The sequence below is a fragment of the Giraffa tippelskirchi genome, chromosome 1 (genome assembly GCF_054371585.1).
Source record: "Giraffa tippelskirchi isolate mGirTip1 chromosome 1, T2T-mGirTip1v1.2.pri, whole genome shotgun sequence".
NCBI lineage: Eukaryota > Metazoa > Chordata > Mammalia > Artiodactyla > Giraffidae > Giraffa > Giraffa tippelskirchi.
This window is the reverse complement of record NC_137275.1, coordinates 206479474-206501394: the sequence shown is the minus strand read 5'-3', so window position 1 is coordinate 206501394 and position 21921 is coordinate 206479474. Positions and strand designations below refer to the sequence as shown.

General features: G+C 40.4%; 1 pseudogene; it reads left to right on the top strand.

Annotated features, from left to right (window-relative positions):
* LOC145516510 (bile acid-CoA:amino acid N-acyltransferase-like) overlaps window positions 1–20199 on the top strand; it is a 28378-nt pseudogene extending 8179 nt beyond the window's left edge.
* The last annotated feature ends 1722 nt before the right edge of the window (window positions 20200–21921 follow it).

Here is a 21921-nt window from a genome sequence, read left to right as displayed (position 1 = left end):
TTCTCCAGGCAAGAATACCGGAGTGGGTTGCCATTTCCTTCTCCAGTGCATGAAAGGGAAAAGTGAAAGTGAAGTCGCTCAGTCGTGTCCAACTCTTAGCGACCCCATGGACTGTAGCCTACCAGGCTCCTCCGTCCATGGGATTTTCCAGGCAAGAGTACTGGAGTGGGGTGCCATTGCCTTCTCCAATGGCTTTCTTTACTCCAACACTATAGAAATGACTCATTATGAGTCCTCAGGTCTCTGATTGTAGAGACTGAACATTGTCAGTGAACATGGTTTCCAATGAAACTTCTGAATATTATGCTCCATTATATATTCAATCAGCTTTAATTCTGCCCCAGATAAAAGGCTGAAAATGTGGAGATTCTATTGAAATTTTATACTTAATTCTAAAATTTGTGGTGCATTTCTCCTTCATGTTATCAGTATTTGTCTTCTGTTTTTCTCACCTTCCCTTCATACTCAGTTCTGTGGGTTTTGTTTTTGTCTTCTTTTCAGAAGAGTGTTATTTCCCAGGCATAATTGATTGGTTTGGTGGTATTGATGGACTGATTGAAATCCAGGCCAGTCTCCTGGCCAGTCATGGCTTTGGTGCCATGGCCTTGGCCTATTATAACTCTGAAGACCTGCCTTTCCAAGTGGAGAAAGTAGATTTGGAATATTTTGAGGAAGCTGCCAACTTTGTCCTGAGATATCCTAAGGTAAATTTTTTCTTTTTAGTCAGTTTTGATCCCTAGTTTTCAATAACCATGATATTTTATGACTTCTTTTAACTTCCAAGTGTGATTCACCCTCAGTGAACTAAAACTTCTATTCACATGATTTATTTTGCATCCTATGTCTTTAGCTCAGAAAGATGAAATGCATAGTTTGTCTGTGTCCTTCATGGAATCAAAGGCATTGGCTTTGAATTCAGACATAAATGGCTTTCACTTCTGGCTCCATGCCATCTGGTTGTGGGAATTTGGGCAAGTTGCTAAGAGCCTCTAATCCTCAGTTTCTTCATCTATTAAAAAATATTGTAATGCCACTACTTTACAAGGTTATTGTGAGAATTAAAGGGAATACTAAAAGCCAAGTCTTATTAGACTAACTGACAACGCTAAACACACAATACATCTAATTAATTATTATTATTATCACCTTCTCTGATAATTATTAAATCACCATACTTAATTGGCTAGAAACTCTGTATTTCTTTGAAGAGAGGGTCTGAATTTTTAGTTACTTGACACGTCTTAAACATAATGCTGTAGTACTTTCTAACCCATGTAAGTTCTTAAAATTTTACAGTGTGCTTTGCTGCTGTAAGAGAGTTGATGCATTTTAGCCCTTATTTATTGTTAATATTTTTTTCTTAATAAGAATTAATCTATGAATTAAGACTCTGTATTACATCCTTTTTCATAAAGGATCATCAAAGTACGGTTGGAATTGCCATTGTAAGATGAGCAACAATTGCTGACAATCTACTGATGCGTTGACTTTTTAAATAGCCATTTTTGATGAATATAATGGAATTGTCCTTGAATTATCAAATAGGCATTGTTATCATTGTGCTAGTCCTCTTGTTGGCTTAAATAAGAATTTAAGAGGTTATGCAATTCTGTTTCTCACTCTTTTAGCCTGGGTCCGCTTGTAGGTGCTGGTGACTTTTCTATCATTGTTTCCACCAAGTTACATAGATAGCTAGTTAGTGACTAAGCCAGGCCTGGAAACCAGATTTCTTTCCTAAAGAAAGAAAGAAAGTGAAGTCACTCAGTCGTGTCCGACTCTTTGAGACTCCACAGACTGTAGACTACCAGGCTCCTGTGTCCATGGGATTTTCCAGGCAAGAATACTGGAGTGGGTTGCCATTTCCTTCTCCAGGAGATCTTCCCGACCCAGGGATTGAACCTGGGTCTACCACACTGTAGGTAGATGCTTTACCGTCTGAGCCACCAGGGAAGTCTATCTTCCTAAGCTATAAGTATTTCCACTAAACCTACTTCACACTGTCTGTTCCTCAGAAGGTTAGACCTCAGATTTCAATTCCTTGGAAGTCTTGTTTCTCCATCTGTTGATTTGAAGTGTCTTCCAAAGGTCTCTAAATTCCCTGATTCAAAATTTGGTGGCAGAAGTTGTAATAAGAGTCAGTGTTTTGCCAAAGGCCAGAAATAAATTAAATAAAGCCTGCATATATATATATATATATCCGAGTCACCTTTTTGTTGTTGCTCATCCATGATATACTGGCTTTACTTTATTTTCCATGGCCAAATCCATTCTGAGTTCTCATCTCTCCTGCCATACCTGTGACTCTGTATATTTTATGTTGACATAGAATTTCAGAACTTGGAAGGTTCTTTTAAACCAAATTAGAGGTAAGGGTGGAAGCTCAAGCTACTTCTCTTACTATGCAGGGTAGAAAATGGAGAGTACATATGACTCACTCAATTTTTTTCATTTTTTCCTTTGCTGTAAGAACTTCTCACATTTCTGTCAACTAGATACAAGTGGTACATTCATTCATATTTTTCTAAATAATAAGAAAAAACCCAAACATTACTTAATAAAAATTTTTTTCCTAAGATAATCTAGGGAATCAATATGACTGTAGAAAAGATGTGACTCCCTGAATCTATCCTTGCATGGGGTCAGTGCTCAAGCAGAATGAAGGCTTTATTTTGCACTATTTTTTAAAAAAAAATCTTTAACTCCTTCTTCCCCCACCTTTTTTTTTTGCTCTCCCATACCAAGTTGGTAACTAGGAGTTGTATATTCTACTCTCATAAATAGCTCATGGACACGTTTCCTTTTTATCAACACCAGTAATAGAAAAGGCTCCTTCTTTCTTGCCTGTACCATTGCAGTAGGCTTGACTATTCTGCCTCCATTTTTGCAAGTCAGAGTTACAAGACTAGGTTTTTTTAGAGCACAATTATTTTACTCATTTGCTTAAGAGTCTCTCAAATTTACTACAGGATAAAGGTCAGGATTCCTAGCATCTTTAATAAAGTTGTTCATAATCTGACTTATGTATGTAAGTGTGTATGGTTAGTTGCTCAGTCATGTCCAACTCTTTGCAACCCCTTGGACTGTAGCCCTCCAGGCTCCTCCGACCATGGGGATTCTCCAGGCAAGAATACTGGAGCGGGTTGTCATGCCCTCCTCCAAGGGATCTTCCCAACCCAGGGATTGAACCCAGGTCTCCGGCCTTGCAGGCAGATTCTTTACCACCTGAGCCACCAGGGAAGCCCAAGAATACTGGAGTGGGTAGCCTATTCTTTCTCCAGGGGATCTTCCCAACCCAGGAATCAACCTGGGGCCTCCTGCATTGCAAGTGGATTCTTAACCACTTATGCCTTATCTTACGCTTCTCTTCAAAATTTCTCCTGATTCTCTTCTGTGTAAGGAAGAGAGTCAAAGCTGCTTATTAGCATGTTCTTCCAAGCCATTCCCTGTCAAGCTGCTATTTTCCTTTCCAGCCTTATTTTACTACTTCCTGTTTTATACTTTAAACTCAAGTAATAAAGAACCACTGTGGTCCCCTGAACGCACTGCTCCTGAGTTTTAGCAGATGTTCTTCCCATGGTAAATCCACTAGAAATGCTTTGGCTATGTTTTCAGAAAAGTCACTGAGGGTGGCTTAAGCAGCATCAATATAAGGCATTTTATTTTCTCATGTAACAGGCCTGAAGATAGGTGTTTCCAGCTTTAGTTTGGAGACTCAGAGGAGTTTCTGAACAAGGAGACTGGACTGACATTTCTATAATTTCCTGGCTTTCTCCTCAAGGTCACAAGATGGCTGTGGCATTTCAGGCATTAAATCAACATGCCAGCATTAAAAGCAGGAAAAAATGGTCAGGAAACTTGGTTTTCTCCTCATGATTCTATTCTATTTTATGTCGGGAGAAAAAGCCAAGATCGTAGGTAAAATTTACTGTCTTTCCAGGAGAGGCTTGAAAAGGATGTCTCAAAGGTGAATGAATTCATATCCATCAGAATTTATCTTTTGAGACTAGATACATTGCTATGCCCTACAAAAACAAGGCCATGTTAGCTTTACAACTGTGGAGGTTGACCCCTGTGTAGGCAGCTAACAATGTCTGCTACACTCAGCATAGAATGCCATTTCTTCTTGTTTGCTCTAATTTTTTTTTTTAACATAAAGACTCAACTTATAGCCCATTTCTTCTGAGAATCTTTTTTTTTCCTTAATTTTTATTGGAGTATAGTTAATTTACAGTGTTGTGTTAGTTTCAGAAAGCATAGCAAAGTGAATCAGTTATGCATATACATATATGCACTTTTTTTTTCAGATTCTTTTTCCATTTAGGCCACTATGCAGTATTGAATAGTATTCCCTATGCTATACAACAGGTTCTTATTAGTTATTTATTATACATATAGTTATGTCTGATTCTGCCTTCTGGGTTGGCAGGCTTGCCTATGTGCATTATTTTATCATAGAATTTATGAGATACTCTAAATGTCTGCTTCTTTCCTCCTATCTCTTCATTTGGTGGTGAGTTCCTTGATAAAAAGAGATTATGCCTTTTTTTCTCTGTGTCCCCCCCAGTGCTGGTACAGGGTAGATGATCTAAAGTGCTTGCCAAGTTTGATGCTGCTGCTGCTGCTGCTAAGTCGCTTCAATCATGTTCTACTCTGCGCGACCCAGTAGATGGCAGCCCACCAGGCTCTGCTGTCCCCGGGATTCTCCAGGCAAGAACACTGGAGTGGGTTGCCATTTCCTTCTCCAATGCATGAAAGTGAAAAGTGAAAGTGAAGTCGCTCAGTCGTCTCTGACTCCTAGTGACCCCATGGACTACAGCCTATCAGGCTCCTCCGTCCATGGGATTTTCCAGGCAAGAATACTGGAGTGGGGTGCCATTGCCTTCTCTGCAAGTTTTATGACTGATGATGAAAGAGGAAGCTAAGCCAAGCCTTTTTTTCTGAAATCTTTTCCAGAGGAGAAACCTTTTGGGGAAATCAAAGCAAGTCTACAATCCTCTATTCAAGTTTCCATGTTCTATTCTACTAAACTCATCATTTTTACTCAGTCTTTTCCTACAGAGCACCCTTTCCTCTGAACTTTTTTTTTAATAAATTTATTTATTTTAGTTGGGGGCTAATTACTTTACCATATTGTAGTGGTTTTTGCCATACATTGACATGAATCAGCCATGGGTTTACATGTGTTCCCCACCCTGAACCCCCCTCCCACCTCCCTCCCCATCCTCTGAACTTTTAGATAGCTCAGAATTTGTGCAACAAAGTTTATTAATCAATTTTATGCTGGCTAATATTATTTACAGTAAGTACATGCCTTTTTTCTCTCTATTTTTTCATGTAACACACATATTTTAATTGAAGTATAGTTGATTTACAGTGCTATAGTTTCAAGTATACTACATAATTATTTGATATTTTTATCATGTCTTTTTCTTATTTTCTCTTCTACATTTTTTTTTTTTTTTAGGGAATTTAAAACAGTATCTAACACAACCCATAGTATTCAGTCGGTAAGAGCCTGACATATTCTTGAAGGAGTCATCTCCTTGGACATTAGTTATGTATTCCAAAGCTCTAGACTGGGCATGTAGGTAGGATTAGTACTTGCTTTGTTTCCACTAGCCACTGAAGTTCATTGATTGATAGAGATGGTAGGGTTTTGCTAACTGATGGATGGAATCAATATCTCATTTATATTATTTTCAGGTCTGTTTACCTAAAACAAATAGACCCCTAGATATTTCTCTGCCAAAGTGGGTTTAATCAAGATCAGCATAGAATTGCAATTTGGTGTTTCAACTATGAAGAGCCAACATGCAAGTCTCCACACAGCAAGGGAAAGGGAGTGCTTTTATGGAGGGGAAAAGGAAGTTGGGGGTGGGGAGGGGAAGAGCTGTAGTAAACAAGACTCTGTGGCTTTTCATTGGCTGAATCCTGGCCCAGAAAGGAGACTTTCTTCCTCTAGCTGGACTCTGTTACAGGGTATGAGAGCTCCCATTTCTGGTCTCCCAATTCTACTTAATTGAGGTTTCTTGTTTATTAATTTTTGTATTTCCCACTTTAGATCAAGATCTTTCTCTGAAAGCATCACTGATCAAGAGTCAGGTTTTCTAGTTTCAGCAGCCACTTGTTCTTCAATGCCCAGAAGGACCTTTCCTGGGTGTAGTGTCTCACACTGGAGGGCAGGTGTATAGATTGGAAACCAGTTGAGGTCCCATGCGAGTAGCAAGGAGGGGCAACTATCTAGCATTTTCATCTAAAATCCGTATGTTGTCGAGATCATCTAAAGCATTATGTCATCACCAAAAGTTGACAAACTTCCAGGGACTTCCCTCATGATCCAGTTAAGACTCTGCCCTTCCACTGCCGTGGGCAATGAGTTTGATCTCTGGTAGGAGAACTAAGATCCCACATACAGCACAGCACAGCCAAACAAAACAAAAACGCAAAAACAAAAAAAAGAGAGTCCCTTGGATTGCAAGGAGATCCAACCAGGCCATCCTAAAGGAAATCAGTCCTGAATATTCATTGGAAGGACTGATACTGAAGCTGAAACTCCAATACTTTGGCTACCTGATATGAAGAACTGACTCATTGGAAAAGACTCTGATGCTGGGAAAGATTGAAGGCAGGAGGAGAAGGGGATGACAGAGGATGAGATGGTTGGATGGCATCACCGACTCAATGGACATGAGTTTGAGTAAGTTCCAGGAGTTGGTGATGGACAGGTAAGACTGGCGTGCTGCAGTCCATGGGGTTGCAGAGAGTTGGACACGACTGAGTGACTGAACTGATTGAAAAAAAGTTAGCAAACTTCCAATAGGTCTAGTCTGAATATCTTGGGAAAGCTGTCTCATCAGATATCATCTGCTTCAGTTCTGGGAAATTTTTACTTTCAGGTCACTTGATGATGTGCAGGTCTAGTCAGGGTTTGATACTTTCTTTATATGTGTCATGTAAATTCAAGAGTCTCTTCCTTGGAGTTTGGTGCACAAGGGCCTTTCTGTTAGGCTGAAGAGAGCTTTTTTCTGGAAGGGTCTTTTTCAATAGACGAAATCTGCAGGTTGCAGAATGTGAATCATAAAATCCTTGTGTCTTAAGATTACACTGTGAAAAGATTGCTCTACCAAAATATGATTATTATTAATAGAAGCAATTTGTGTGCGTTAGTTGCTCATTCACATCCGACTCTGTGACCTATGGATTCTAGTCTGCCAGGCTCCTCTGTCCATGGGATTCTCCAGGCAAGAATACTGGAGTGGGTTGACAGTTTCTTCTCCAAGTGATCTTCCCAACCCAGGGATTGAGATGGTAATAGTCAGGAAGGCTAGGGGTCTCCAAATGGAGGAAATAGGCTGCAAGTGTCAGACTTTTTTTTTATCTCTTTCTTAAGTGGCAGGAAGAAACAAACTACAAGTGTCAGATTTTTTTCCCTCCTCTATACAAAATTAAAAGGAAATTTCTCTTAAAATTCTGTGTTGCCATGACGACACCTGGTTCCACCTGAACTTTTATCAAACCTTGAGCTAACCAATGTGTTTTTCTTATGGAATTGTTTTTCTTAAGCTATGTTAATGAACTGTGTATTTACCCTAGACTCTGTCTTTCTCCAAGTCATTTCCACTTAAGACTCAGAACCAACAAGGGCTCAACAAACCAGTATGTTTTACACATACATTGTTCACCTAACCTATGTTAATGAAACTATATATTTACGTGGAAATCTGCCTTTCTTCAAGATTCATGTCAATCATTTTATGGCCCAGGACAGCTCACCTTGTGCCAATGTTATCTCAAAATGCATGTTGTGGGTGAGGGCCTGGTACCAGTCTCTGAGTTTTGAGAATTCTCTTTCTCAAACTAGCAGACTGCTAGTAGCTATATAACATCTGGCTAAAGACTTGCAGGGGGGCATTCTTTCTGCCTGCTTCTGAAGTCTATGTCAGAAGCTTTCTCTATCTCTTTTATGCTTTAATAAAACTTTATTACACAAAAGCTCTGAGCGATTAAGCCTTGTCACTGGCCCTGGATTGAGTTCCTCTCCCCTAGAATCCCAGCGTCTTTCATGGTTCAGCAACAACCTTTCAGGGTTGAACTCAGGTCTCCCACGTTGGAGTCAGATTCTTTACCATCTGAGCCACGAGGAAAGCCCAGAAGCAATTAGGCCTTTGCAATATTGGAGTATCTCTTCTTTTATTGCCTGTGGGTCAAAAGAAGCAGAAGCCAAATTCATTAGGTGTCCTTTGACTAGAGTAAGAGTTTACAGGTTCCAAAAGGTGTGTATGTGAGATTTAGAAGGACAAATGACAATGTTTTTGGTCAAAGTACTTAGAAGGTTTTCACCAGTTTTGCTAATTGACTCTTAAAAATGCCACTAGTTTGTTCAACTAAGCCAAAGGATTGAGGGCAGAAAGTACAATAAAATGTATAAAACCAGCCAAACAGTACAGACTTATCAAAGCACCTGGGCAGTAAAATAGGTTCCTTGATCACTATGAAGTTCAAGTGGGGATAAGGTAAGGATAATCGTTTCTGGAAGGATGTTAGCCACAGAAGAGGCAGTAGCTCATCTGTAAGGGAAGGCCACAGTCCAGTGTGAAAATATATAGACAATGACTAAAACATACTTATATCCATGAGATGCAAAAAGTTATATGAAAGCCATTTGCCAGACCTTGAATGGTCCACTAGGCAGTTAATAATGTTTGGAAGCAGTATAAATAGGTTTCCATAGGTTGTGTTTTGGACAGGTGGGACAAGTGAGGTGTGCATTTTTTGTGGCTTAGTTAATATTTCCCCACCAATATTGACTCATGAATGCTGTCATTTTGTCAGTAGATCAACAGTTTAATGCATGTACAGTGGTGAGGAGTGGGAATTTTAGATTCTCTGGTAGGATGGGTTGTCATTTGGTCTAAACCAGAGCTTTCTCTTTTTATCAAACCAACAATTGTTGAATTGCCAATCTTGTTTTTCCTTTTCTGAGGTCAATTTTTGGGCTTCTCTAGCAAGTTTTCTGAAGTTATCATTTAGGGAAATAAAACTTGGGACCATATCAAAGTTTTAGCTACTGCTGGTTGCTTTAAGACTGGTCTTTGTGTGTGTATGTGTGTGTGTGTGTGTGTGTAAATATCACAAGGTGATTTCCTTAGCTTTCAGAGAGTAAGATTTAGAATGTTCACAGAGTCTTAATAATAGCTAAGGCAGCAGTCAAAAATTCCTGAACAATGAAGCCATTTAAATTTTTGTTGTGGCTGGAAGTATGGAAGCCAGGTCTTCCACAATGTTCCAAAATCATGAGCTTCTCTGAAAGTACATCTGCTATCAGTATAAATTTTGCCAGTTTTGCCATTGGCTAAAGTACAAGCTCACGTAATAGTGTATAATTCAGCCTGTTGGGCTAAAGTAGCCATATGTAAAGATGCTGCCTCAACATCAAAAGGAGTTAAAGTAGCTTACCCAGCACAGCACCTTTTATATAAGAACCACCAGTGAACCATGAGAGGTCAATATTACTCAGAGGATTTGCCTGTAGATCATCAGGACCAGTCAGGAGGTGATCTCTCAATGTTAAGCTGTCAAAAGGGACTTCTTCAGTGATGGAGAGGTGAAGAGTAGCAGGGTTAAGCTTAATACAATGTGGAAGAGTTATGTGAGGAAAAGTTAACAGAAAGACTTCACAGGGGGTGAGGTAGCTGACTGAGAAATGTTGAGAGTGATGAAAATTCAGGAAAGCTTCTAATGCATAAAGTACAAACACTGTTAAAGGGGATTCCATGACGATTTTCTCAGTGATCTTAACAGAAAGAGCAGAGGCCTAATGAAAGAGCAGCTCTGCCCATCAACAGAAAATTGGATTAAAGATTTACTGAGCATGGCCCTGCCCATCAGAACAAGACCCAGTTTCCACCTCAATCAGTCTCTCCCATCAGGAAGCTTCCATAAGCCTCTTATCCTTCTCCATCAGAGGGCAGACAGACTGAAAACCACAATCGCAGAAAACTAACCAATCTGATCACATGGACCACAGCCTTGTCTAACTCAATGAAACTATGAACCATGCTGTGTAGGGCCACCCAAGATGGATGGGTCATGGTGAAGAGCTCTGACAAAATGTAATCCACTGGAGAAGGGAATGGCAAACCAGTTCAGTATTCTTGCCTTGAGAACCCCATAAACAAATGAAAAGGCAAAATGATAGAAGGACACTGAAAGATGAACTCCCCAGATCAGTAGGTGCCCAATATGCTACAGGAGATCAGTGGAGAAATAACTGCAGAAAGAATGAAGAGACGGAGCCAAAGCAAAAACAACACCGAGTTGTGGATGTGACTGATGATGGAAGTAAAGTCCGATGCTGTAAAGCACAATATTGCATAGGAACCTGGAATATTAGGTCCATGAATCAAGGCAAATTGGAATTGATCAAACAGGAGATGGCAAGAGTGAACGTTGACTTTTTAGGAATCAGCTAACTAAAATGGACTGGAATGGGTGAATTTACTCAGATGACCATTATATCTACTTCTGTGGGCAGGAATCCCTTAGAAGAAATGGAGTAGCCATCATAGTCAACAAAAGAGTGTGAAATGCAGTACTTGATGCAATCTCAAAAACGAAAGAGTGATCTCTGTTCAATTCCAAGGCAAACCATTCAATATCACGGTAATCGATGTCCATGCCCCAACCAGTAATGCTGAAGAAGCTGAAGTTGAACAGTTCTATGAAGACTTACAAGACCTTCTAGAACTAACACCCCCCAAAGATGTCCTTTTCATTATAAGGGACTGGAGTGCAAAAGTAGGAAGTTAAGAAATACCTGGAGTAACAGGCAAATTTGGCCTTGGAGTACAGAATGAAGCAGGGCAAAGGCTAATAGAGTTTTGCCAAGAGAACGCACTGGTCATAGTAAACACCCTCTTTCAACAGCACAAGAGAAGACTCTACACAAGGACATCACCAGATGGTCAATACCGAAGTCAGATTGATTATATTCTTTGCAGCCAAAGATGGAGAAGCTCTATACAGTCAACAAAAACAAGAACGGGAACTGACTGTGGCTCAGATCTTGAACTCCTTATTGCCAAAATCAGACTTAAGTTGAAGAAAGTGGGCAAAACCACTAGATCATTCAGGTATGACCTTAATCAAGTCCCTTACAATTATACAGTGGGAGTGAGAAATAGATTCAAGGGGTTAGATCTGACAGACAGAATGCCTGATGAACTATGGACAGAGGTTCATGACATTGTACAGGAAGCAGTGATCAAGACCATCCCCAAGCAAAAGAAATGCAAGAAGGCAGAATCATTGTCTGAGGAGGCCTTACAAATAGCTATGAAAAGAAGAGAAGTGAAAGGCAAAGGAGAAAAGGAAAGGTATACCCATTTGAATTCAGAGTTCCAAAGAATACCAAGGAGAGATAACAAAGCCTTCCTCAGTGATCAGTGCAAAGAAATAGAGGAAAACAGTAGAATGGGAAAGACTAGAGATCTCTTCATGAAAATTAGAGATACCAAGGGAACATTTCATGCAAAGATGGGCACAATAAAGGACAGAAATGGTAGGGACCTAACAGAAGCAGAAGATACTAAGAAGAAGTGGCAAGAATACACAGAAGAACTATCCAAAAAAGATCTTCACAACCCAGAAAATGACAATGGTATGATCACTCACCTAGAGCCAGACATTCTGGAATGCAAAGTCAAGTGGACCTTAGGAAGCATCCCTACAAACAAAGCTAGTGGAGGTGATGGAATTCCAGTTGAGCTATTTCAAATCCTGAATGGTGATGCTGTTAAAGTGCTGCACTCAATATGCCAGCAAATTTGGAAAACTCAGCAGTGGCCACAGGACTGGAAAGGATCAGTTTTCATTCCAATCCCAAAGAAAGGCAATGCCAAAAATGTTCAAACTACTGCACAATTGCACTCAGCTCACACACTAGTAAATTAATTCTCAAAATTCTCCAAGCCAGGCTTCAGCAATACGTGAACTGTGAACTTCCAGATGTTCAAGCTGGTTTTAGAAAAGGCTGAGGAACCAGAGATCAAATTGCCTACATCTGTTGGATCATCAAAAAAGCGAGAGAGTTCCAGAAAAACATCTACTTCTGCTTTATTGACTATGCCAAAGCCTTTGACTGTGTGGATCACAACAAACTGTGGAAAATTCTTCAAGAGATGGGAATACCAGACCACCTAACCTGCCTCCTGAGAAATCTGTATGCAGGTCAAGAAGCAACAGTTAGAAGTGGACATGGAACAACAGACTATTTCCTGATCAGGAAAGGAGTACATCAAGGCTGTATATTGTCACCCTGCTTATTTAACTTGTATGCAGAGTACATCATGAGAAATGTTGGACTGGATGAAGCACAAGCTGGAATCAAGATTGCTGGGAGAAATACCAATAACCTCAGGTATGCAGATAACACCATCCTTATGACAGAAAGCAAAGAAGAACTAAAGAGCCTCTTGATGAAAGTGAAGGAGAAGAGTGAAAAGGTTGGCTTAAAACTCAACATTCAGAAAACTAAGATCATGGCATCTGGTCCCATCACTTCATGGCCAATAGATGGGGAAACAGTGGAAACAGTGGCACTGTTTATTTTGAGGGGCTCCAAAATCACTGCAGATGATGACCACAGCCATGAAATTAAAATAACTTGCTTGCTCATTGGCAGAAAAGTTATGACCAACCTAGACAGTATATTTAAAAGCAGAGACATTACTTTGCCAACAAAGGTCCCTCTAGTCAAAGCTATGGTTTTTCCAGTAGTCATGTTTGGATGTCAGAGTTGGACTGTAAAGAAGGCTGAGTGCTAAAGAATTGATGCTTTTGAATTATGGTATTGGAGAAGACTCTTGAGAGTCCTTTGGACAGCAGAGAGGTCCAACCAGTCCCTCCTAAAGGAAATCAATCCTGAATATTCATTGGAAGGACTGATGCTGAAGCTGAAACTCCAATACTTTGCCCACCTATGTGAAGAACTGACTTATTTCAAAAGACCCTGATGCTGAGAAAGATTGAAAGCGGGAGGAGAAGGTGACGATGGAGAATGAGATGGTTGGATGGCATCACCCACTCAATGGACATGAGTTTGTGTGAACTCCAGGAGTTGATGATGGACTGGGAAGCCTGCAGTGCTGCAATCCATGGGATCGCAAAGAGTCAGACATGACTTAGTGACTGAACTGAACTGAATCACTCTAAGGCAAGGCAGGTATCCCCATGTCACAGGATCCAGCTGCTAGCTAGAACACCCTATGGGTCAGTGGTGGTCCTTGTGTTTTGGGGTGAGTACCCCAAGGGCATCTCCTTTCTTTTCAAAAAAGATAAAGGGGAATTTGATAATTGGAATGCCCAAGGGCAGGTGAGTTCATCAAGCTCTTCTTTAAGGCCTTAGAAGCTATGTCCTTTGGTTTTTCCACTTAAATTGGGCTGGGGTTGTTATTCTTGAATAAAACACAAAGAGATTTGGCCATAAGAGAAATTTGGAATCTAATTTCAGCATAACCAACTATCGCAAGAAAATGTCACAGATGGTGTTTAGTTTTGGGTTTGGAGAAACTCTGGACACTATAAAGTCTATCTGGATCTAGGTGTAGTCCTTGTTCTGATATCAGATGCCCTAAATATCAACCTGGGTTTGGACAAACTACAATTTTCCTTTGAAATTTTGGTGGCTTTATGTCCTTTTGAAGCTAATACTTTAGCAAGTGTATGCTGTCTTTCCCTGAGGAGGCTTGAGAAGAAGAGCAAAGAAGCAAATCATCCACATATTCTGTCATCCAGACCAGCTTTCAGGAATTGAGAAATAAGGACTCTTAATAAAACCTGAGGCATTAGTGTCCAGGTGAATTATTTTTCTTTCCAAATAAAGGCAAAATTTAATGGCTGGCTTCATCAACAGGATTACTAGAGAATGCACTGCATAAATCAATTATGGTAAAGAGTTTACTTCTAGTGACAGTGGATATTAGTAACATATAAGAGTTAGGAACAACAGGGCATTGAGGGATGTGTGGTTTATTACCTGGAGATTCTGGGTAAACATCCATCCTGGGTCCTAGGTTTTGTGACAGGTCAAGTAGAAATATAAGAAAGGCTAGTACAAGGGATAATGAGGTCTTGAGACTTGCAGTCTTCCATTAGAAGCTTCTTTACTTAAAAGGTATTGATTAATTCCAGAAAGAGGTTTTGAAGGACCTATCTGAATCATGATGGGAGGTGTGCTGTAAATTTTGCCAGTGTCAGTTACAGATTTTTGTCCATAGGAAATTGGTAGCTAATTCAATAGAACAAATAATCAGTGTTTTGAGAATCAGCTTAGGACTTAGAGCTGAAACAATGAAAAGATGTCAAAGCGTCATTTAATTTATGTGATTGGTTACTTTGATGACTACTGTCAAATGCTAGAATTATTTTTCCTTTTTGGGATAAAGAAATTCTGGCATGATACTTATCTAAGAAGTCTCGACCTAATAAATGGGTAAGGGCAGAGGAGCTAAGGAGAAAAGGGTATGTATCTCTCAAAGGGCCTAAACAAAAGGGAATAGGTTCAGAGACAGGAAGCTCTTTGGGGTTCACTAGAGATCCCATATTTGAATTGTTTTAGTACTCCGAGGCAGGGACTACTTTACAGTAGTGGTGCTGAACACCGAGATTGTGGTTCTGGTGTTACTTAGAACATCCTCAGTCTGAGGAAATGTTTCTCCCATTCTATTAAGAGGGAAGGTGGGAAAGAGCCCCTGTAGTACCTCCCAAACCCTATTATTGAGAACTGGGAAAACACTGGAAAGACTGGTTAGAGGGCAGAAGGTGTTTAAAACTAGGAGGGTTTTGGTTCTCATTTGCTGCTGCTGCTGCTAAGTCACTTTAGTTGTGTCCAACTCTGTGTGACCCCATAGACGGCAGCCCATCAGGCTCCCCTGTCCCTGGGATTCTCCAGGCAAGAATACTGGAGTGGGTTGCCATTTCCTTCTCCAATGCATGAAAGTGAAAAGTGAAAGTGAAGTCGCTTAGTCGTGTCTGACTCCTAGCGACCCCACGGACTGCAGCCTACCAGGCTCCTCTGTCCGTGGGATTTTCCAGGCAAGAGTACTAGAGTGGGTTGCCGTTGCCTTCTCCTTGGTTCTCATTTAGGGACTGTCATTTGCTGGAGTTTAAGAATTTCGGTGGTCTTTCATTTTGGTGACTCATTTAAGGTGTGAGAGAGAGAGTTTGCTGGATTAACTAAACTCTGGAGTGGAAAATTCCAGTTTCCCATTGCATCTCGGTTCTTTTTACTAGAAAGGAAATGTTCTGGTTTAGTCCATTAACAAACATAAAGTTAAAAGCTATCTGGGTGGAATCAAACTCTAAAAGATCAGAGTTTTCTTTTAAAATAATCTGAAGTTGATTTTTATAGTCATGAGCAGATTCATCAAGTTTTCATGTAAAAGTCTGAATTTTGTTCCAATCAACAGACTTTGAAAAAGTCACCTAGCAATTGCCCAAACTTGATCATATAAGTTAGTATGTTGGTCTCTGTGTTGTAATCTTAGGTGTTGATGGAAATAATCAATAAACTAGTTGTAATAGGAACAGAAAAGAGTTTTGTTTGAGCCAAACTGAGGACTATAACCCAGGAGACAACCTCTCAGGTTACTCTGAGAAACTGCTTGGTTGAAAAATGGTTTTTAGCATAGTTATATACTTTATCAGAACAAAGAACATACATCAAACATGACGGGGGTATATTCCTTCAAGTTTCCAAAATAGACAGATTTAGTATATATAGAGTGAGACAGTAGGACCTGGTGTCTGGGAAGGGAAACATCTTCCAGGGAGTGTTAATATAGATGTCGTAAGAAGGGAGTTTTCCCCCTTATCTTCAAAACAGACATTCTTTAGCTTGATGGTTAAAGCAGATGTGCTGTGTGTGTATAACAAGCTGTTCTAATTCACACAAAGTTCAGGCTGCTGTGTATAAGCCAAAATTACTTCCCCATGCCTCAATGTTTGAAAATTGTCTCCATCAGAGGGAAATTTCAGGATTTTCCCATTGGGGGATTTTCATCTAATCCTGGGCTTGGCCTTTACTGACAAGCATGTGAAACTAGCAGGTGTAAGTTAGAAAAACCAGGTTGACAAGTTTGAATAACGATGTTAAATTTTTCACAAAATTTGTGAGGATCTTCAGTTATTTTGGGAAAATCTTTGACTATGGCTCACAGTTCAGCTTTAGTTCAGGAAATATAAATTAAGGCTCTGCATCCTCAGAAGGCTTAGTTTTAAAGGGACTAGCTTTGATAAACGACTCCTTTCTTACGACATCCATATTAACACTCCCTGGAAGATGTTTCCCTTCCCAGACACCAGGTCCTTGAACAGCAAGGAGATCAAACCATTCAATCCTAAAGGAAATCAGTCCTTAATATTCACTGGAAGGACTGATGCTGAAGCTGAAACTCCAATACTTTGGCCACCTGATGCAAAGAACTGACTCATTGGAAAAGACCCTGATGCTGGGAAAGATTGAAGACAGGAGGAGAAGGGGACGACAAAGGATAAGATGGTTGGATGGCTTCACCAACTTGATGGACATGAGTTTGAGCAAGCTCCGGGAGTCGGTGATGGACAGGAAAGCCAGGCATGCTGCAGTCCATGGGGTCTCAGACACAACTGAGTGACTGAACTGAACTTAGCTTTGATAAGTTTAGAGGGAAAAGGTGGGGAGGGTTTCAGGCAAACAGAAAATTAAGTGAGAGAATTAGTATAGAAAAATTGAGGGTATAGAGGCAATGTAGGTGGCATCAAAGGAAGGAAGGGAGATGGTGCCTAGGGCAGAGCCTGGGCATGAGGAGGTGAGGGAGGGAGACAAGATGGCATCAGGAGCAGTTTCTGTGCATGCTATGTCGCTTTAGTCAAGTCTGACTCTTTGTGACCCCATGGGCTATAGCCTGCCATGCTCCTCTGTCCATGGGATTCTCCAGGCAAGAAGAATACTGGAGAGGGTTGCTGTACCCTCCTCCAGGGGATCTTCCCCACCCAGGGATTGAGCCTGCATGTTTACGTCTCCTGCATTGGCAGATGGGTATTTTACCACTAGCACCACCTGGGAAGCCCCCATCAGAGTCAGAGTCTGAGACAAAGGAGCCAATGAAGAGCCTGAGGTTTCAGGCATCATTTTATCTTTTTAAAATAATTCATTTGCCTTGGTTAATCTTAAAATCTTATTTTTCAGAAAGGCAGTTTTAGACTCCTGATAATGTTGGGAAGACTCTATGGATGAAAAATTAATCAACAGTTGATCTTCAGGAGAAATAGAGAATTTTACTGAAGCCAACCTAAGGATTATAACCCAGGAGACAGTCTTTCTGAAAGGTCTGAGGACTGTTCTGCTTGTTTAGAAATCAAAGCCCCAGTTACATACATTCTTGAAACAAAGGATCATACATCAAAATGGCACATTGATATTTTATGTAAAATTCATCAGAGATACACAGTCCAGACAAGCATTATACAAAGCTAGCAATGGGTCACCACGATCTCTTCTAGGACTAGGAAAGGAATGTTATCTTTTAAGGAGTAACATTACTGGTATATGAAAAAGGGAAAAGGTTAATTTTTACAGTCAAGTGGGCATTCTTGCCTTGAGGAGGTCTGGTTAATGCAGATGTAAACTGCACATAGGGAGGGCCCAGCTCTAACAGGGAGTATGTTATGTTTTAATTTTCTTGTTTGGATGCAATATCTAAAATTTATGCCATCTTCCCAAAATACCAATCAAAATAGGCATTTCATTCAATTCTGAAGATTTTTGCACTATTGTATTCCAGTTTCTTTTAAGAAAATTAAATTTAGGAATTTCAAAAGTTACCCATAATGGCCATTGATATTCTGAATTGCCTTTGGTTAGGTTAGTCCATTAGCATGAGGAAAAATAAAGGTTTTAAACATAACATTGACTAGAATCTCAGTGTGTGTGTGTGGGGGGGTGCCCTCAAAATATATAAATAACTAGGATACCATTTCTCAGAGACTTTTTCTCTAGAATAAAAGAATAATTTTCCAACAGCTTAAACAATTTTTATCTCAAACAGCTCAGTTTTAACAGCTTGCAGCTCAAACTGTCTGTAGGCCTAATACCAGCCAGTGCTGGGGGAACAGCTTGGTCCTGGAGGAGCCAGGCCGAAGGCTTCTCATCTAGTTCCTATGAAACTGCGCCCATTCCAAAGGTATAGGCTGATGGCTCAGTTTCAGTGAGCTGACTCAGTTTCAGTGACACAACCCTTGTACCTGAAGGACCTGGGCTGACAGCTTCTCAGCCAATTTCAGTTGAAGCAGTCTGATCTCAGAATAAGATTGAACTGCCAAAAGAGTACTTGCATACAGAACAAGGCTGTGACCAGAAAGAGTGAAACCTAAAAACAGATCCCTAATACAACCCGAAGAGCTTCAAGTACAAAGAGGAGTCAACTGAAAAAAAGAAAAGCAAAGCACAATCTGAAAGTTGAGAATCATGTTTTATTTGGTGGACAAACTGAGGACCTTTAAGCCGAGGGGGCAGCTTCTCAGATAGCTCTGTGGGACTGCTCTCTAGAGGTAAGGGAGAAGCCAGGATATGTAAGAGCTTTTCAACAAAAACCAGGTTTTTGTAAGCCAGGTTTTAGTGATCAAAAGATTACTATCTATTAAAGAAAACCAGTCATCTCAAATTAATGAATTTGTACTTTTCTATGTATAGGAAGATACAAGAATCTGGGTTCACTGAAATCATTCCTTTGATATACACATCACCTATCTAGGACCAGCATCCTGTTTGTTTCCATCCTGAGTTCCCTCGGGGTTCTCTGTCGGAGGAGGAGCTGTAGTGGCTGATGGCCACCACATCCTTTTTTTACTGATGTGGCAGACAGCATTCTTAGTCCCCAGACTACAAAGGCTTGAATCAGGAGAAAGATGTACAGGGTCAGTGAGAAAAGGAATGAGCAATAAAGGGCTCAACTGTGGATACCTCACCTCTTTGCTCATTAGCCCTAGAGTCTTTGGGGGTTTCCTCCGGTCCTTGTGGTGGTGGGTTAGTCGCTAAGTCGTGTCCCTATGGACTGTAGCCTGCCAGGCTCCTCTGTCCATGGGATTTCCCAGATTGCCATTTCCTTCTCCAGGGGATCTTTCTGACCCAGAGATGGAACCCAGGTCTCTTGCATTGCAGGCAGATTCTTTATCACTGAGCCACCAGAGAAGCCCTCTGGTCCTTGTATGGGCCACCAAATGTTGACCTAAAACAAATAGGATGCCAGATGCTTTTCCAGCAAAGATGAGGTTATTCAGGATCAGCAGAAATTGCAAGTTGGGGTCCAGAACCATGGTGAACCACATGCAAGACCCTGCACAGCAAGGGAAGGATTTCCTGGAGGGGAAAAGGAAGATGGGAGGGCTTACAGTGAGCAAAGAACCCAAGACTTTTCATTGACTGAGTCCTTGCTGGAAAGAAGAGGAGCCTTTCTACTTGTTGGGTTTTGCCATTGTTGCAGAAATGAGAGCTTCCCGCACTGGTTTCCAAGTTGTATTAATATTTATTTGAGGTTTCTGTATTATTTTTTTTACAGGTCCTTGGGCCAGGCATTGGGGTAGACTCCATATGAAAGGAGCAGAGATTGGCCTCTCCATGGCTATTCACCTAAAACAAGTCACAGCCACTGTGCTTATTAATGAGCCCAACTTTACTCTTGACATTCCACAGATATATCATGATCAGATAAATCAGCCCTTTCCATTCTCTCCTCCTCTACTATCCATCAGTGCCTTAGGATTAGTAAGGTTTAGTAAGCACATATTTGAGGAAACTAGAGCTGAAGGCAGTGAGACTTCTTTTCTCCCCACTGAAAAGACCCAGGGGCATTTTCTCTTCATTGTGGGAGAAGAAGATAAGAATGTCAGTAGGGAAAGCATATGCAGAGCAAGCACAGAACAGCTGAGGAGATGTGGGAGGAACAACCGGACTCTGCTGTCTTACTTTGAGTGGGCCACCTGATACAGCCTCTCCCCCTCCACCTCCCTGTGCTGTGCCTCCAGGATCTCTAATCTCCACTTCTCCATGCACCAAGGAGGAGATTCCTTTTCCCACATGCAGCTGAACACAAACATTCTTGGAAGGAAATCCAGAATTTTCTCAGGAAACACCTTATTCCAGTTGTGACCAGTCATCTCTGAGAAGAGCATATATTCCTAGAAACAGAGAAGGAATAGGATGCTTTACCAGATCTTCACTTGATTTTCATGAAACAATAGAACCAGATGCTGACAAATGAATTTCTTAAAACCCAAAATAATGTACTTTTTAACACAACATTGTAAATCAACTATACTTGAATAAAATAAATTAAAAAATATGCTTAGTTTTCTCATATTTGAAAATATGCTCATGGGACTTCCCTGGTGGTCCAGTGACTGAGACTCCATGCTCCCAGTGCAAGGTGCCTACATTCATTCCCTGGTCAGGGAACTAGATCCCACATGCTGCAACTAAGAGTTTGCATGCTGCAAGTAGAAAGATCATACATGTGACAGCAAAGACTGAAGATCTCACATGCTGCAACTAAGAGTTTGCATGCTGCAAGTAGAAAGATCGTACATGTGACAGCAAAGACTGAAGATCCCACATGCTGCAACTAAGAGTCTGCATGCTGCAAGTAGAAAGATCGTACATGCCACAGCGAAGACTGAAGATCCCACATGCTGCAACTAAGTCCCAGAGCTGCCAAATAAGTATTTTTAAAAAGAAGGAAAAAAATATGCTCATGGTTACTTCACTGGTTTGGAAAACTAGACGTGAGTAAAAAATATATTAAGACAATATGGGAGCAGGTATGGAGGTAACGTTGAATCAGCCTACAATCAATAATTCAACAAAAGCTAGCTAAAAAAATATTTTTATGTGTCTAAACATGTACAGCATTTTTCAAGAGGAGTAATCTAAGATTCACAGAATTTAAGTTTAGGAAAGTAGTTTTGATGGTTAGGATGGTGTGGATTATGTGCTTCCAGATTGGGGGCCAGCAGAGAAGCGGGCAACAGAGGATGACATGACTGGATGGCATCACTGAATCAATGAACATGAGTTTAAGCAGACTCTAGGAGATAGTGAAGGACAGGGAAGCCTGGCATGCTGCAGTTCATGGAGTTGCAAAGAGTTGGACATGACTTAGCAACTGAACAACAATAAGACTCTTTCTAGCAAAGTACTAGATAGTAAATATTTTTTACTTTGTAGGCCATAAGGTCTCTGTCACTATTATTCAGTCCTGCTGTTATGGCATAAAAGCAGCCTTAGATAGGATGTAATGGATGATTGTATCCATGTTTCAATTAAATTTTATGACACTGAAATTCTCATTTCATATAATTTTTACATGATGGACAATCAAGGTGATGATGAATCAGTAGGAAAGTATTCTGAATCATTTTGTAGGTATGATGGGGAGCCAGTATAGAATCATAGAAGTGACGTGGGGACACTTCACTTTTAGCTGCCTAAACTCTCTATTTTCTCTGCTTTTGATACCTTCTGTTTAGAGTAAAAATATTCCATTCATAATGAGTGGGGCTGTTAGCCTCCTTCCTCTCTCACTCATAGAAATTTTCACATTTCCCAGACCTGGCCAGTCAGAGTACCTCTCTAGGAACTTTCCTGGTGGTCCTGTGGTTAAGACTCTATGCTTTTATTGCAGGAGATGCAGGTTTGCTCCCTGGTGAGGAACTAAGATCTAACCCCAATTCTAACATTAAATAAGATCAAACATTTTTTTGTGGGTTCTTTTGGGGGATCAGTTATTATATCAATTTTGTACTTATTTCATAAAAAGAATTCAAAAATTTTCCTTCTTTCCTATAGTAGTTTAATTAGGACAGAAATTATCTCTTTTTAAAAGCTAG